We start from the raw sequence: 18,321 nt of genomic DNA, 5'->3' as shown, positions 1-18,321 counted from the left end.
GTACTTACCGGGTGGGATCCGGCATTTGCACTCCGCTGCTGGCTTTCCGACCCGGCAATATACCGGGTCGGTTGCCATAACAACGGAGCGCGCAGCAGCAGCAGGGGCGGGGGTGGAGGCGGCGTCGTGAGATGAGCTCATCTCCAGCGCCGCCTCTCCCTATCTTGTGAATGGGAACCGTGTCGCATCGACACGGCTCCCATTCACACCGCACCTGACCCGGTAATCAACCCGGGTAAAACCCTTCTTTTTTACTGGGTTGATTTACCGGGTCAGGCGACCGGCTAAATCGGCCAGTGTGCTTTCACATCGCACACTGACTCGGTTCGACACGGCAATATGCCGTGTCGGTACCGGGTTATTTGTGCGATGTGAAAGGGGTATAAGATGGGGACAGTGGCAGCACTGAGGTCGGTGACACCCGGTGCAGCCATAGGCTCATCTGAAAAGGGGGCATGGCTTACCAGAATGGGGGTGTGGCCTTGCGGAAGATGCCATTTGTGTCACTATTGGGGGTGTAGCCTCGTAGGAAGCTTCCCAGTCACATCACTTTGGGGGCTTGCCCAGCATCTAAGGTCCCCCCCCATATATTCTATACTGTGTACATGTGTACTTCAGCTTGGATTAGAACCCCACCCATCTACCCAAGGGCATTTTTAATTAGCATGAATCTCTGAAATTTACAGACTGCATTTTGGGAAAGGCACTATGGGGTATATTCAATTGCTGTTGGATCCATTCCGACATGCATTTGTGGGAATGGATCTGACAAGCCCTATTCAATGAGCGGCCAAATCCAACTGTCGGATTTGTCCGTTCTCGGTGTCCCATCTGTGCAGCAGTCAGCCCTCCCCGTGCGGCTCCCGTACCATGCTTCCACCCGCCAGCGCCCGCCACGGCTGCGATGACTGCAGCTACACTATGTGACTGACTAGTGTCAGACAACAGTGTGAGAGACACGGGCCGCGCCAGGACGGTTACCGCGCCGTGCCCGCGGTACTCCCCCGCCGCTGAGACTCGGACCACGTTAGCCTTGTATGAGATCACAGGGAGTGACGCCTAGAGGTACTTGCCGCTGCCCCTATAGCCTGCCGCCCCTATCCCACGTCTCATCTTCTTAATCCGACTTTTTTAAAGTCGGACTGAGACTGTCAGAAACGGGGCCAAAAGTCAGATTTGGCCCCGTTTCCGACAGAAGCACCCAGATTGGCGGCTATTCAGCTGATTCACGTCCTTTCCGACAAGTTGAATTTCCCGACTTGTCGTAAATCTGGGGGGGGGGGGATTGAGTAGGTCGGTACCCCTACCGATCTGAAAAACTCGAATACTGCCATCTTTCGAACAAGATGGCGGTTTCGACAGTAATTGAATATGCCCCTATGATGGTAAGTCCTGAATACATTTATACAATTTGTCAGGTTTAGGGATGAGTATGAGTTGCTGTAGCCCGGCTGCTTTGGGACATCACATTGTAATACTTAATTCAGCACTTTTTTTTAGCACCTAATTATTTAACTACCTATGTAACAATGTTTAACATACTAATTATTTCCTCTCACCCATGTAACACTTTTAACACATAGCTTATGCTTTTAACTTATGAACACATATTAACAATTTAACCTCTTACTAGTGTGGTGCCTTGGGGAGGTTGGCCTCTGCTGGGAATGGGGGGGGGGGGGGGGACTGTGCTCTGGGCTTGGCCCTTAGTATTAGGGGCCCACCAGATGAGGTCACCTGGTCGTTGGTTGGCCAAACATTATGCTAAGAACCTCCTTTTTGATCTATGTTAGATTACAGAGTTTATTTCAATTATTCTGATTAGCAGTGCTTAGTATTATAGAGTATGCATCTGCAATGTTTTCTTCTGTGTGGTACTACAAGTCTCAGTATGTCAATTCTCTTTATGTTAGGCATTAGGGTGTGAAGCCCAAGCCCCCCATATATTTAACTGCCCATATCTTCAAATGCTAGATAGACCAGAAAGACAAGTTGAAGTTACTGCCATCAGCATTAACAATGCATTCTGATAATGATCTGTGAGATCTTTCACATTTGCATTAACCTTTTGGTGACAACAGAACACAACATTCCTCCATTAAAACTACCCATAAGCATGTACTCTAACACATTTCTTAATGCTCACAGTCAGGCCCGGCGCTAACTGCTCAGCAAAGGGATGCAAAGCAGGGAGGTGCCAGGAAGGAGAGGCGCTCTCCCTGCTCTGTATCCCTGTGCTGAGCTGATGCCCCTGCTGCTGCCGGCTGCTGCGCCTATCACACTCCATGACAGGCAGCGGCACCGGCAGCTACAAGCCTCCTCTCACCTCCCTTCCCCTGTCACACACTCACAGTGCAGTGTGCGGACTTGAAATGGGGAGGAGCTACATGGTAATAAGGGGCGGCGCTACACGGGACCAGGCTGCAGACTGTAACACAGGGGATAAGCTGCCAGAGACTTCCTTATGTAAGCGGCTGGAAAACAAATGAGTGAGTGAAAGTGTGTGTTTGTGTGTGTCAGCGGTACAGGGGGAGTTACGTGTGTAAGCATCACTGGTACAGGGGGCGTTACGTGTGTAAGCATCACTGGTACTGGAGGTGTTACGTGTGTAAGCGGCACTGCTACATGGGGTGATACGTGTGTTTGTGTCACTGGTACAGGGGATGTTACGTGTGTAAGCATCACTGGTACTGGGGGCGTTATGTGTGCAAGCGTCACTGGCACAGGAGGCGTTACGCGTGTAAGTGTCACTGGTACAGGGGGCGTTACGTGTGTAAGTGTCATTGGTACAGGGGGCGTTACGTGTGCAAGCGTCACTGGTACAGGGTGTGTTACTTGTGCAAGTGTCACTACTACAGGGGGTGTTACATGTGCAAGCGTCACTGCTACAGGGTGTGTTACGTGTGCAAGCACCACTGCTACAGGGTGCGTTACTCATGCAAGCGTCACTGGTACAGGTGGCGTTACATGTGCAAGCGTCACTGGTACAAGGTGCATAACATGTGCAATTGTCACTGCTACAGGGTGCGTTACGTGTGCAAGTGTCACTGCTACAGGGGGCGTTACGTGTGCAAGTGTCACTGCTACAGGGGGCGTTACGTGTGTAAGCGTCACTGCTACATGGAGCGTTAAGTGTGTAAGCGTCACTACTACAGGGTTTATTGTGTGTATAAGCGGCACTGCTACAGGGAGCATTATGTGTATAAACGTTACTGGTACAGGGGGCGTTATGTGTGTAAGCGTCACTGGAACAGGGGGCATTACGTGTGTAAGCGTCACTGCTACAAGGAGCGTCTTGTATAAGCATCACTGCTACAAGGGCCATTACGTGTGTAAGTGTCACTGCTACAGGGTGCGTTACATGTGTAAGCATTACTGCGTCTTGTATAAGCGTCACTGGTGTTACGTGTAAAAGCGCCACTACTACACAGGTCGTTGTGTATAAGCGGCACTACCACAGGGGGCATTGTGTGTAAGCAGCACTACTACAGGGAGCATTATGTGTTTAAGCGTCACTGTTACAGGGGACATTATGGCCCTCATTACGAACTGATCGCTCGCTAGCTATTTTTTGCAGCCATGCAAACGCATAGTCGCCGCCCACGGGGGAGTGTATTTTCGCTTTGCAAGTGTGCGATCGCATGTGCAGCTGAGCGGTACAAAAACATTTTGTGCAAAACAAGACCAGCCCTGAAGTTACTTATCCTGTGCGATGATCCTAGCGACGGAGGTCCCGGAATTGACGTCAGACACCCGCCCTGCAAACGCCTGGACACGCCTGCGTTTTCCCTATCACTCCCAGAAATGGTCAGTTGACACCCATAAACGCCCTCTTCCTGTCAATCTCCTTGCGATCGGTTGTGTGAATGGATTCTACGCTAGAAGCATTGCACAGCAACAATGCTGTTTGTACCCGTACGACACGCGTGCACATTGCGGTGCATACCCATTCGCAGTTTTGACGTTTTTTTAACTGATCGCTGTGCTGCGAAAATCGTCAGCGAACTATCAACTCAGAATGACCTCCTATGTGCGCTGTCCCTTTGTAAAGTATGTGAGGGCGCAAATTTCTAGTTTGCAGTGGTCGCCGAACACCCTGGCACCGGCCCTGCTCACAGTAATCATTATTTCATAGAAAAAGCAATTTTAATAATAAAAATAGTGATCTTACAAAAAGGTATTTATAGGTGAATGCAAGCTATAGATGGATTTTCCCTTCTAAAAAAAATCTCTTCCTTCTTCATTAAAGTCCTGCTACCGTACGTACAATTGCCCTTAGCAGCCTGGACACTAGTCAAAACATATACAGGAGTGGTGGACGGAAACCAAAACTAAACCACCAATGGTTATATTTCAGAGGTGGGGAGGACCGAACACGAGTTAACGCTTTAGGTGCTGGACTACATCAAAGCTTGCAATCTACAGTATGGGGCAGATGTATTAAGCCTGGAGAAGGCATAAGGAAGTGATAAACCAGTGATAAGTGAAAGGTGATAAACGCACCAGCCAATCAGATCCTAACTGTTAATTTACATATTGGAGCTGATTGGCTGGTGCGTTTATCACCTTGCACTTATCACTGGTTTATCACTTCCTTATGCCTTCTCCAGGTTAATACATCTGCTCTTTGATATCTACAATTTACTTATTTTTCCAAATCTTAAACCTCAGATTTTAGTGGGCAAAATGTCAAAATAATTTGTGAGTAGCCCTTATCCAGAGAAATGATCACTTTTGCCACTGAGCTGTTCTACATCAGAGCTATTTACTATGATGTCTTTTGAGTTTTGCCCTCTGGGCTAGCAATACAATCCTACTTGGGGTGTTGGCAGCATAACACATTTGCATTATTACATTAGAGCATCGGATCTTTAGAACTCACTTTAGGAATGAACGTAGAAGTGTCTGAAAATCCTATCAGTTTCTTGAAAAAAGTAATACACCATTTGGTAAGGAAGGTAACTTTACATCAATCTCACTGTGAAATGATTCTGCCAGTTATATACTATAGCAAAGGCAGGACCGGATTAAGCCCTTGGGGGCCCCAGGGCACCCAAGACAGGGGGCCCCCCCACCAGCAACCAACCCCCGCAGGGGCAAAAGCAGGATTCGGAAGGGGGGTTTCCTTTGATGCACGTGTGTGTGTGTGTGTGTGTGTGTGTGTGTGTGTGTGTGTGTGTGTGTGTGTGTGTGTGTGTGGACTTCGTAATCACATATCACAAACACCAGCTAGTTCAGCAACGTTTCTGGTTTTATTTACCAATATGACGTGATTCTATATCAATTATCTCTTATTAGCTCCACCCCCTCTGCTCTGACCCCCGAATCGCGGTGTACAACCACGAGGGGGCGGGGCTCCCAACGCCGGCCGTAGGACCGGACAGCGGGCATTGAAAACAAAAAAACATTTGGGCCACCCCCCTATACCCCTATACCCCACCTCCCCCTCCCCCAGCACAAAGCCAGCCACCGGCTACAGGAGCTGTCGGGGTCAAGGCTCCACGCTGCAGCAGGGAGGAGAAGACTCCCGGCTGCTGGGGAGGGAGGATTCCGCGCTGCCAGCGGGTGTGTGATGTCCCACTCGCGGCTGTGCGTGTGGCTCCCTCCCCACTCCTCACGGGTCAGCGACTGATACAGGGCAGAGGGAACAGCAGCACCAGAGCGGTGCAGACCAGCTTCGGCTGGGGGGCCCCTTATGCCAGGGGGGCCCGGGGTACTGACCCCCTTGGCACCCCCCTTACTCCGGCTCTGAGCAAAGGTTTAAGGTAGCATTGAACAACTCTGATTAGCCCTAGAAGCATCACATGTTAACCTGCACTAAAGCTCATTATTAATATTAAAATTGGATAAAAAGAGGAGCCTGCATTTACTGTCTAAAAATAATGTAATATAATTGTTGTCAGCAGCTGTCTGATACCAGTGATGACTTGGACTGCCTTTTAAAATGTCAGCACTCAAATTGAATATTATAATACTTGGGCCCCCCCCCCCCCCCCCCCATGTCTGCTTTGTTCCACCATTACTCTTTTTGCTCCTACCATCAGACTGTTGCTCGTTAACATGATGTCTGTACGGAAAATACACGTCTGGCCTGGTGTGTGAAGAGCATTTGCTGTACGTAACATACATAGGAGAACATGCCAATCTAAAGGTGAATCCCAAGTAACATTCTGCAATAATATATTATTTATGCATCTCCTCCCTAATTAATTCTACATTTTAGGCATAATTAGACTTTAAAGTTGAACTTCCCCTACACCTTCCAAATGGGCTGGATTCCCATTATCTTTGTACATAACCAATTCAGTCAACGATTCACAAACCACTACTTTTGATTGCTGACATTCAAGATGAGGACGTTTAAAATGTCAACAGATATATTGACAATGTCACATTGACTTAAAGATGACATATACAAATCGGGTTAGGCTGCGGCTATGGTTAGGCTGCGGTTAGGGTTAGGCTGCGATTAGGGTTAGGCTGCGGTTAGGGTTAGGCTGTGGTTAGGCTGTGATTAGGGCTAGGCTGCGGTTAGGGTTAGGCTGTGATTAGGCTGTGATTAGGGTTAGGCTGCAGTTAGGGTTAGGCTGCGGTTAGGGTTAGGCTGCGGTTAGGGTTAGGCTGTGATTAGGGCTAGGCTGCAGTTAGGGTTAGGCTGCGGTTAGGGTTAGGCTGCGATTAGGCTGCGATTATGGCTAGGCTGCGGTTAGGGTTAGGCTGCGGTTAGGGCTAGGCTGCGGTTAGGGTTAGACTGTGGTTAGGGTTAGGCTGCAATTAGGGTTAGGCTGCGGTTAGGGTTAGGTTGTGATTAGGGCTAGGCTGCGGTTAGGGTTAGGCTGTGGTTAGGGTTAGCGACGATTAGGGTTAGGCTGCGGTTAGGGTTAGGCTGTGATTAGGCTGTGATTAGGGCTAGGCTAAGGTTAGGGTTAGGCTGCGGTTATGGTTAGGCTGCGATTAGGCTGTGATTAGGGCTAGGCTGCGGTTAGGGTTAGGCTGCAGTTAGGGTTAGGCTGCGGTTAGGGTTAGGCTGCGATTAGGGTTAGGCTGCGATTAGGGTTAGGCTGTGATTAAGGTTAGGATGTGGTCAGGGTTAGGCTGCGGTTAGGGATAGGCTGTGATTAGGGTTAGGCTGTGGGGGAGTTACAGGGAAATCGCAGTCAAAATCGTCCATAGACAATATTTCACCATGTGTATGCACCTTTAGACTACAGTTAGGGTTAGTTTTAGTCTAAAAAACTACTGTTGACATTCTGACTGTCGACATTCACAATGTCAACATTATGTCAGTATCAACACTGCGGGTGGCGATACTGTATGTCATCTGTCAACATTTTGAACATATAGTCATGTCGGAACATGACGACATTATGGTGCCGACATGCTGAATGTTTCCATTCTGTATGTCAACATATCATATCCAACCCGCCAGGAAATTTGTGGATGAAGATTAAGCAACCTTCAAACGCATTTTTCTACATTATAGGGACATGGAAAATGGTGATTCCAGGGATCAGGGTAGGATTGGCCATTAGTTTTCCCAGTGGGTGGTTGCCCTATGGGACCTACTAGGGGACTGTGTGGTTTTTTTTTTTCATTCACCTATTTTCTAAACTTGTACTGCTCGGCAGCAGGTATTGGGGTTGGGCATTCTGCTGTAGCCTGCATAAAGTGCCTGACTTTTTTCCTCCCGTGTTGGGGCTGTGAAGCCTACTGCTACAGTGCATGGCTCATACTTCATCCCTCAGCAGCAGTAGCAGTCTCTGCTCTCTGCCTGCCCTGATGTGCCACACACCAGCACTCTGCTGCGCTGCTAGAGCTAACACAACGGGTATTGCCGCCCCTTAATGACCCAATGTCACAATACAATTTAAAGCATGCTAGGCTGAACACTGACTCAAACAATAAAATGAACTCTGACATCTTGTCAACTGTCCAAAATTTCAAGGAACAATCACAGTTTTAAAGATCTGACCCTTGAAATGTCCCTACTCTTCTGCCTTTGCCAAATGCAAAATACGATCCCTCTTTTTTCTTGTAAGAAGCATTTCTTATCAGGTATTATTATCCTCCAGGCATTATAAATGAATAATTACTAAAGCGACAAAACGATTTCAAAAGTCCACATTCCATCCAGACAGTATTATATGTGCTGTGCTTGCATGCCCAGGACCGCTGAGAGATCTATTATGACCAAGTACTAGGGGACATGCCTGGCCAAGCGTATTTGGGGTATGGCCGAGCATAGTTGTGAATACCAGATCCCTCTATACATGCTGGACTGTCCAGCGAAGGGGGTGCGCTCACATTGTCTCACCTCTTCGACAGCCTGGGCCCACAGACATGTAAAGGTTCTGCTACTCTGTACCCAACCCCCTCCTTTCTCTCACAGAGGGTCATTCAGGTGCGGTTGATCTTTCTATTCCTGTTGCAATGATTTGCCGTATGCAATTGTGATTTTATGGTAATATTGGATGAAGCTAACCTCTGCAAAAGGATGCCCACCGCGATTGCATCATTTGTGTATAGCGATGCATGATTACAGAAACATCGCTAACATCATCGCACATGGGATTGCTACGCAGAGCCTGAGAGTCTCTGAAGACACCCACACTTAGCTGCTCTCCAGGAACGCACAGGCCTCCCCAGTAGCAAGTGTGATCACAGCTGCTAATGTATGCACGCCCAGAAAACACCATCCGAATGGCCATGATTCATATGACCTCTCCTCGTTACCACCCCCAAACGCTGACTTCTTGTCACTCAGTTTGCGACTAAACTCTCACTGCGACCGCACTCGCAAATCACTTGCTGCACGTGTCCACTGCGGATAACACATATGTACAGTGCGAAAACATTGATCGTTATGCGTAAAGCTGACGCTTTGCGCCCGCACCTGAGTGACCCCCTCTATGCACCTCTAAAGATGCCACACTCCAGCAATGTCTCCATGAGAATTCTTTTAAAATGACGGCAAAAATGCAATGACCACTAACAAAAACAGCAGAGCATAGTAGTGTTATAACTACAGTAACTGGATATATAAACAACTGGATATCTGGTCTAATTTTGGTCTATATATCTAAAAAGTACAAACACTAATGCAGTCAATTAAAAACAGTATACCCATTACCCACTAATTAAAACGATCTCCCCCCCCCCCCTTCCCCCCATCACTCTCTCTCTCTCTCTCTCTCTCTCTCTCTCTCTCTCACACGTGTTTGTCTTTGTATTCTCTAGCATTAGTTATACAATGTACTTTACATATTGTATAACGTGCATTAAATGAACAGAAGGTAAAGTTTCCCTAAGCCACCCAGGCATACAGTGCATGCTACAAGTTCTCCTGTTCAGTGCTCTTACCTCAGACTACATCCATATGTCATGGAGCGAAAGGATCAGATCCTACAGAACAGCAGTCTGGTACCAGTCCAATGTGTGACCCAGCAGCAGGTGTATAGTACACAGAGTTGTAACACACAGCTGCCAGTCATACAAACACACAGCAGCAGCTCCCCTCCTCTTCTCACTGTTATATACAGCAACACGTCCTCCTGGAAATCTCCTGCACGCTGTTCCCTGGGAGACCAAGCACTGACTGGCTGCAGTCTCTGCCTACTATACAGTACAGACTGTATGACTCTCCTACACAATGACATCAAGTGACAGCAATCATGTATTATACGGCTAATAGTGACATTAGGAAACAGTGCTGTATAACTGTGAGAGGCACAGAGGGCAGGTCCCTGGGCAGTCTTCCCAGTTACACGTTACAGGGAAATATGACAATGAAAAGGAATAGTGTTTCCATTCTTTTTTTTCCTGGTCACAGGGAAATTTGATTCTTGAAATACCTTTAAATGGGATAAAATTACCTTTATTTCAGTGAATTTTCATATTCTGTAGTTAGTTTTGTTAGCTCTCCTGTTATGTACTTACCACAGCATTAGAAGTACAACATTTAACAGAGAAATTACAGGGAATTTAACTAAGAAAGACAGGAAAAAAAGAGACCAGGAAACCTGAAAATAGAATTTACTCACCGGTAATTCTATTTCTCGTAGTCCGTAGTGGATGCTGGGTACTCCGTAAGGACCATGGGGAATAGACGGGCTCCGCAGGAGACTGGGCACTCTTTAAAGAAAGATTAGGTACTACATCTGGTGTGCACTGGCTCCTCCCTCTATGCCCCTCCTCCAGATCTCAGTTAGGGAAACTGTGCCCGGAAGAGCTGACATTACTAGGAAAGGATTTGGAATCCAGGGTAAGACTCATACCAGCCACACCAATCACACCGTACAACCTGTGATAACTATACCCAGTTAACAGTATGAACAATAGCTGAGCCTCATTTAACAGATGGCTCAGAACAATAACCCTTTAGTTAAGCAATAACTATATACAAGTATTGCAGAAGTCCGCACTTGGGACGGGCTCCCAGCATCCACTACGGACTACGAGAAATAGAATTACCGGTGAGTAAATTCTTATTTTCTCTGACGTCCTAGTGGATGCTGGGGACTCCGTAAGGACCATGGGGATTATACCAAAGCTCCCAAACGGGCGGGAGAGTGCGGATAACTCTGCAGCACCGAATGAGCAAACTCAAGGTCCTCCTCAGCCAGGGTATCAAACTTGTAGAATTTAGCAAACGTGTTTGACCCCGACCAGGTAGCAGCTCGGCAAAGTTGTAATGCCGAGACCCCTTGGGCAGCCGCCCAAGAAGAGCCCCCTTCCTCGTGGAACGGGCTTTTACTGAATTAGGATGCGGCAGTCCAGCCACAGAATGTGCAAGTTGAATCGTGCTACAGATCCAGCGAGCAATAGTCTGCTTAGAAGCAGGAGCACCCAGCTTGTTGGGTGCATGCAGGATAAACAGCGAGTCAGTATTTCTGACTCTAGCCGTCCTGGAAACATAGATTTACAGGGCCCCGACTACGTCCAGCAACTTGGAATCCTCCAAGTCCCGAGTAGCCGCAGGCACCACAATAGGTTGGTTCAAATGAAACGCTGATACCACCTTAGGGAGAAATTGGGGACGAATCCTCAATTCTGCCCTGTCCATATGGAAGATCAGATAAGGGCCTTTAACAGCGTAGGAATCATTTCATCTGGAACGCCCTTTTCCGTTAGGATCCGGCGTTCAACCGCCAAGCCTTCAAACGCAGCCGCGGTAAGTCTTGGAACAGACAGGGCCCCTGCAGTAGCAGGTCCTGTCTGAGAGACAGAGGCCATGGGTCCTCCGAGATCATTTCTTGTAGTTCTGGGTACCAAGTTCTTCTTGGCCAATCCGGAACTACGAGTACAGTTCTTACTCCTCTCTTACTTACTATCCTCAGTACCTTGGGTATGAGAGGAAGAGGAGGGAACACATAAACCGACTGGTACACCCACGGTGTCACTAGTGCATCCACAGCTATCGCCTGAGGGTCTCTTGACCTGGCGCAATACTTTTTTAGCTTTTTGTTGAGGCGGGACGCCATCATGTCCACCTGTGGCCGTTCCCAACGGTTCACAATCTGCGTGAAGACTTCTGGATGAAGTCCCCACTCTCCCGGGTGGAGGTCGTGCCTGCTGAGGAAGTCTGCTTCCTAGTTTTCCACACCCGGAATGAACACTGCTGACAGTTTTAGCACGTGATACTCCGCCCATCGGAGAATGCTTGTGGCTACTGCCAACGCCATCCTGCTTCTTGTGCCACCTTGTCGGTTTACATGGGCGACAGCCGTGATGTTGGCTGAGTGAATCAGCACCGGCTGGTTTTGAAGCAGGGGTTCTGCTTGACTTAGGGCATTGTAAATGGCCCTTAGGTCCAGAATATTTATGTGTAGGGAAGTCTCCTGACTCGACCATTGTCCTTGGAAGTTTCTTCCCTGAGTGACTGCTCCCCAACCTCGGAGGCTTGCATCCGTGGTCACCAGGACCCAGTCCTGAATGCCGAATCTGCGGCCCTCGAGAAGATGAGCACTCTGCAGCCACCACAGCAGAGACACCCTGGCCCTCGGGGACAGGGCGATCAGCCGATGCATCTGAAGATGCGATCCTCACTTGTCTAACAGGTCCCACTGAAAGTTCCTTGCATGGAACCTGCCGAAGGGAATTGCTTCGTAAGAAGCTACCCTCTTTCCCAGGACTCGCGTGCCATGATGCACCGACACCTGTTTTGGTTTCAGGAGGTCTCTGACCAGAGATGACAACTCCTTGGCCTTCTCCTCCGGGAGAAACACCTTCTTCTGTTCTGTGTCCAGAAACATGCCCAATATCAGCAGACGCGTTGTAGGAACCAGCTGCGACTTTGGGATATTCAGAATCCAGCCGTGCTGTTGTAGCACTTCCTGAAATAGTGCTACTCCGATCAACAACTGCTCCTTGGACCTCGCCTTTATAAGGAGATCGTCCAAGTACGGGATAATTATAACTCCCTTCTTTCGAAGGAGTATCACCATTTCGGCCATTACCTTGGTACACACCCTCGGTGCCGTGGATAGACCAAACGGCAACCTCTGGAATTGGTAATGGCAGTTCTGTACCACAAACCTGAGGTACTCCTGGTGAGGTGGGTAAATGGGGACATGTAGGTAAGCATCCATGATGTCCAGTAACACCATAAAATCCCCCTCTTCCAGGCTTGCAATAACCGCCCTGAGCGATTCTATTTTGAACTTGAACTTCCTTATATAAGTGTTCAAGGATTACAAATTTAGAATGGGTCTCACCGAACTGTCTGGTTTCGGTATCACAAACATTGTGGAATAGTAACCTCGTCCCTGCTGAAGGAGAGGAACTTTGATTATCACCTGCTGGAGGTACAGCTTGTGAATTGCCGCCAGTACTACCTCCCTTTCCTTGGGAATAGCAGGCAAGGCTGATTTGAGGTAACGGCGAGGGGGAGACGTCTCGAACTCCAGCTTGTATCCCTGAGATACCTGTAGAACCCAGAGATCCACCTGTGCGCGAACCCACTGGTCGCTGAAGTTCCGGAGACGGGCCCCCACCGCACCTGGCTCCACCTGTGGAGCCCCAGCGTCATGTGGTGGACTTAGTGGAAGCAGGGGAGTATATTTGTTCCTGGGAACTGGCTGTCTGGTGCAGCTTTTTCCCTCTACCTCTGCCTCTGGGCAGAAAGGACGCGCCTCTAACCCGCTTGCCTTTCTGAGGCCGAAAGGACTGTACTTGATAATACGGTGCTTTCTTAGGCTGTGAGGGAACCTGAGGTAAAAAGGTCGACCTCCCAGCTGTTGCTGTGGACACGAGGTCCGAGAGACCGTCTCCAAACAATTCCTCACCCTTATAAGGCAAAACTTCCATGTGGCTTTTAGAATCAGCATCACCTGTCCACTGCCGAGTCCATAATACTCTCCTGGCAGAAATGGACATTGCATTAATTCTAGATGCCATCCGGCAAATGTCCCTCTGTGCATCTCTCATATATAAGACTACGTCTTTAATATGCTCTATAGTTAGCAAAATAGTATCCCTGTCAAGGGAATCAATGTTATCTGACAGGGAATCAGACCATGCTGCTGCAGCACTACACATCCATGCTGAAGCAATAGCAGGTCTCAGTATAGTACCTGAGTGTGTACTTCAGGATAGCCTCCTGCTTTCTATCTGTAGGCTCCTTTAAGGCGTCCGTATCCTGAGACGGCAGTGCCACCTTTTTTGATAAGCGTGTGAGCGCCTTGTCCACCCTAGGGGATGTCTCCCAGCGTAGCCTATCCGTTGGCGGGAAAGGGTACGCCATTAGTAACCGTTTAGAAATCACTAGTTTCTTATCTGGGGAACACCACGCTTCTTCACACAATTCATTTAACTCATCAGATGGGGGAAAAGTCACTGGCTGCTTTTTCTCCCCAAACATAATACCCTTTTTTGTGGTAACCGGGTTAATGTCAGAAATGTGCAACACATTTTTCATTGCCGTAATCATACATCGGATGGCCCTTGTGGATTGTACATTAGTCTCATCCTCGTCGACACTGGAGTCAGACTCCGTGTCGACATCTGTGTCTGCCATCTGAGGTAGCGGGCGTTTTTGAGCCCCTGATGGCCTCTGAGACGTTTGGGCAGGAGCGGGCTGAGATGCCGGCTGTCCCAAAGCTGTTACGTCATCGAACCTTTTATGCAAGGAGTTGACACTGTCGGTTAATACCTTCCACATATCCATCCACTCTGGTGTCGGCCCCGCAGGGGGCGACATCACACTTATTGGCTCCTGCTCCGCCTCCACGTAAGCGTCCTCATCAAACATGTCGACACAGCCATACTGACACACCGCACACACACACAGGGAATGCTCTGACTGAGGACAGGACCCCACAAAGTCCTTTGGGGAGACAGAGAGACAGTATGCCAGCACACACCACAGCGCTATATAACCAGGGATTTACACTAAAGTGAGTGATTTTTCCCTATAGCAGCTTATTATACACAGTTTGCGCCTAAATTTAGTGCCCCCCCCCCTCTCTTTTTTACCCTTGAAGCCTGGAAACTGCAGGGGAGAGCCTGGGGAGCTGCCTTCCAGCGGAGCTGTGAAGATAAAATGGCGCCCGTGTGCTGAGGAAGATAGCCCCGCCCCTTTCTCTGCGGACTTCTCCCGCTTTTTTATATGCTTTATGGCGGGGGATTATGCACATATACAGTTTATTAGCTGTATTATGTGCTATTTAGCCATGTAAGGTACTGTAATTGCTGCCCAGGGCGCCCCCCCCCCCCCTCCCCCCCCCCAGCGCCCTGCACCCATCAGTGACCGGAGTGTGTGGTGTGCAGAGGGAGCAATGGCGCACAGCTGCAGTGCTGTGCGCTACCTTAATGAAGACCGGAGTCTTCAGCCGCCGATTTTCAACTTCTCTTCGGTTCTTCTGGCTCTGCAAGGGGGACGGCGGCGCGGCTCCGGGACCGGACGACCGAGGACTGGGCCTGTGTTCGATCCCTCTGGAGCTAATGGTGTCCAGTAGCCTAAGAAGCCCAAGCTAGCTGCAAGCAGGTAGGTTCGCTTCTCTCCCCTCATTCCCACGTAGCAGTGAGTCTGTTGCCAGCAGATCTCACTGAAAATAAAAAACCTAACAAATACTTTCTTTCTAGGAAGCTCAGGAGAGCCCCTAGAGTGCATCCAGCTCTGGCCGGGCACAGATTCTAACTGAGGTCTGGAGGAGGGGCATAGAGGGAGGAGCCAGTGCACACCAGATGTAGTACCTAATCTTTCTTTAAAGAGTGCCCAGTCTCCTGCGGAGCCCGTCTATTCCCCATGGTCCTTACGGACTACCCAGCATCCACTAGGACATCAGAGAAAATGGAAACACTGCCCCTGGGAGAGCAGGCTCATATGGGAGGGACGTAGTAAACGGAATGACAGCTCTGGTCTGCATATCTCCCAACTGTCCCGATTTTCGCGGGACAGTCCTGTTTTTTTTTTTTTGGGCTGTCCCACTCGCAGGCCGTAGTGTCCAGCGGTGGGGGTGGTGGGTTTGGACAGCTGGGAGGCTCCTGTCACTCGCTGCCCTGCTTAGCACCCCTGTGGATCACCAAAATGAGCCGACACTCAAATGGCCGGTAAAAGCCGTGATTTTCACACTTTTCTATGTGAAAATGGCATAATAGTTCTCAGTAGAATAGGTTTTCATTTCCTTATGACTTGTGCTGCAAGCAGAGGCAGACAATTGTTTGTGTAAAAGATCCTAGACGCAAAGTATTATTCCCACCACCCCTAGTAGTGTCTAGTTATTCTGCTTCCAGTGACAGCTACATTATAATGTGACAAGAAAATTTTATTTTTATTACTCTTCTAAGTTTTTTTTTTTTTTTTTTTACCATAAAACATTTTAAAAAGCCTAAAGCTTATTGCTGTCAGAGTGCTTCACCAGTGGTGTAACTAACGAGGGTGCAGGGTATGCAGCTGCTATGGGGCCCGAGCTACCCACAGGGCCCGCTACTCCCCCTGCACCCAGTCATGAGCTGCCTCCAAAGCCTGCAGCTCCCTTCTCCCCCGCCGACCGTGAGAACGGCTGCTGATAGCACCCCCCTCCTCAGCAGGCTGCAGCCATGCAGAGGATGTAGAGGATGGTGTGGGGGGCCCTTCCTGGCCAACTCCATGTCCCGGCTGCTGGTGCTGCGATTCGCAGGTATTTAGGGGGTGGAGCCTAAACCAGAAACTTCTATTTAGGTTTCACAAACTGGCAATTCGGATGAGATCAGGAGATATTATTCCATTCAGTCTTTTTTATTGATTTAGACTTGTCATATTTCCAACTAAGACATCCCATCTTTATAGGGTCTGATCGGATAATATCTCCTGATCGCATCCGAATTGCCAGTTTGTGAAATCTAAATAGAAGTTTCTGGTAGGTGAGCTTGACATCTAATTAATCAATAGTGTCATTAGGATCTCTTTCTAAATAATTTTGATTGTCACATTTTATATTTTAAGTTGTTGCTGCATTGGAGGTGATCTATTGCTAGTACCCCTTTCTAATCAAACACTCCATAACCCTATAGGAAATACATGGATGTACTATTGATGTACTTCAGCCAACACCCATAATTTGATGGTTTGTTAAGTTTCCACAGGTGAGCATATACTCTCATAAATGAGCACACACCTTAATCACGTTTAGTATGTAGAAAAGACTATATCCTATTTCGGCTACATATGAATCGTTTTAGTAGAATTCCCATCGGTTACAATCTACCTATTTCAGTATGGTCCCTCATTAACCACCATATGTATGTATGTAGATACAACATGGACATTGATGTTTTGTTTTAACAAATTCATCGTATATCATTTTGTTAATAAGAGGCACATTTCAATATTAGTGGGAGAATCTATTGAAAACTGACCAGTGGTATGTTTAATAAATGTTTAACGACTATACCTAACTCCTGATGAGCACCATAATATTAATTGAGTGATTGGTGCCAACTATTGCATTTAAGAATCATTACTAATAGAATGATGCCTCATTTCTAAGATGTTTTTGTATTCTAATAGAAGTACAATTCTAATTTGTAGGAATACACTCTCAGTGAATTCATGCTCTGTTTGTATTCCCTTTGGTGAACCCATTCTTTGGTATGTACAATTACTTCATTTAATCAATTAAGTATCACGTGCACTAGATGCCATCCTTGGTCATTATGTAAACTGTTCATTAATTGATGTGTACTGAACTATATAGTTATATGGTATATATTTGGTATTTAAATTTGAACCATTCAGTAGGGATCCAATCCTTACTTTACACTCCATATGTTTTTCCTCCTCCTCCGATGTTCTCCTTACTTTTTTTTCAGTATATCCTCCCTTCTTTGCATTTCTATGTGATTTGTTTTGTATATAAAGCAGGTAAAATTTTATTAAATAATGAAGTGGTTTCATGAAGTTGAAATATATGTGAAGGGACACTGTTTGATATATATATTTTTTGTTGAACCACCCAGATTTGCACCCCTGATGAAGTCCTAAGGGACGAAACGCATTGGGTTTCAACGATTGTGCGTTTTCCGTAAAAACAGTGAACTGATCATTCATACTTTCTCATGCTGAGGAATAAGTATTTCATCTAATGATTGAAAACATCATGTATAACAAACAATCAGAAATGAATGTATTGCTCATATGACATATGTGATCTTGTGATTCATGTTATAAAAGTATACATGTTTTTTAATAAATGATTTTATAATTATATAAGTATATCTGTGGTGGTAAAGCTCCCCAAGAGAACTTTTGTTTTTGTCCATTCTATGTGCAGTACTCCTTCTGACAGGGGGTACCTCTCAGTGGTTTGAGCTATTAGACCAGTGGTTCCCAAACTTTTTTGAATCACGGCACCCTAGAGTATCAGAATTTTTTTCACGGCACCCCTAAGCCAATAGTTTCTTATTGAAAAATTTAGAAAGAAATATAAAATTAAGTAAATTGTCTTTCTATGTCATCCTTAGGGTAACTTATGTGGTGAGGGACAAGATTTGCTTTTGATTGTATTTTTATCTTTTATGATTGGCAGCCATTAACACTGGTTTTGCTTTTTACATTGACCATGCAGAATTTGAATTGGTTCTGGACCATCACCCCGAGGCACCCCTGCAAGTGTCCCGAGGCACCCCAGGGTGCCACGGCACACAGTTTGGGAACCACTGTATTAGACTATAGCGCAATTAAGGGGTCTTAAGTTTTTCTGTTTATATATATATATATATATATATATATATAGATAGATAGAGAGAGAGAGAGATGTGTATGCCCTGCCGAAAATGCAGAAGCATTGAAACGTTGGCAGTATTTTGGCATTTGTACGTGTCTTTTTTTCTCCGGAGTGCTGC

At 47.3% G+C, this 18,321-nt stretch overlaps 1 protein-coding gene and 1 long non-coding RNA gene across 4 annotated transcripts in view; one reads left to right on the top strand and one right to left on the bottom strand.

Annotated features, from left to right (window-relative positions):
- TMC5 (transmembrane channel like 5) overlaps nt 1-18,321 on the bottom strand; it is a 383,751-nt gene that overhangs the window by 244,497 nt on the left and 120,933 nt on the right. For 2 of the 3 annotated variants that reach the window (XM_063934400.1, XM_063934399.1), the window contains exon 1: nt 9,361-9,610. The exons of the other annotated variant lie outside the window; for it this stretch is intronic. The gene's annotated coding sequence lies outside the window, so the exon portion shown is untranslated. Of the gene's footprint in view, nt 1-9,360; nt 9,611-18,321 lie in introns of those variants that run through there. 3 annotated transcript variants of the gene reach the window in all.
- Nucleotides 16,267-17,584, top strand: LOC134943664 (uncharacterized). Its single transcript, XR_010181673.1, has 4 exons — nt 16,267-16,337; nt 16,492-16,563; nt 17,009-17,068; nt 17,437-17,584. It is a non-coding gene; the product is annotated as an uncharacterized LOC134943664 (long non-coding RNA).

Source organism: Pseudophryne corroboree, chromosome 7 (assembly GCF_028390025.1).
Source record: "Pseudophryne corroboree isolate aPseCor3 chromosome 7, aPseCor3.hap2, whole genome shotgun sequence".
NCBI classification, from domain to species: domain Eukaryota; kingdom Metazoa; phylum Chordata; class Amphibia; order Anura; family Myobatrachidae; genus Pseudophryne; species Pseudophryne corroboree.
This window is presented reverse-complemented; position numbering and strand designations above follow the sequence as displayed.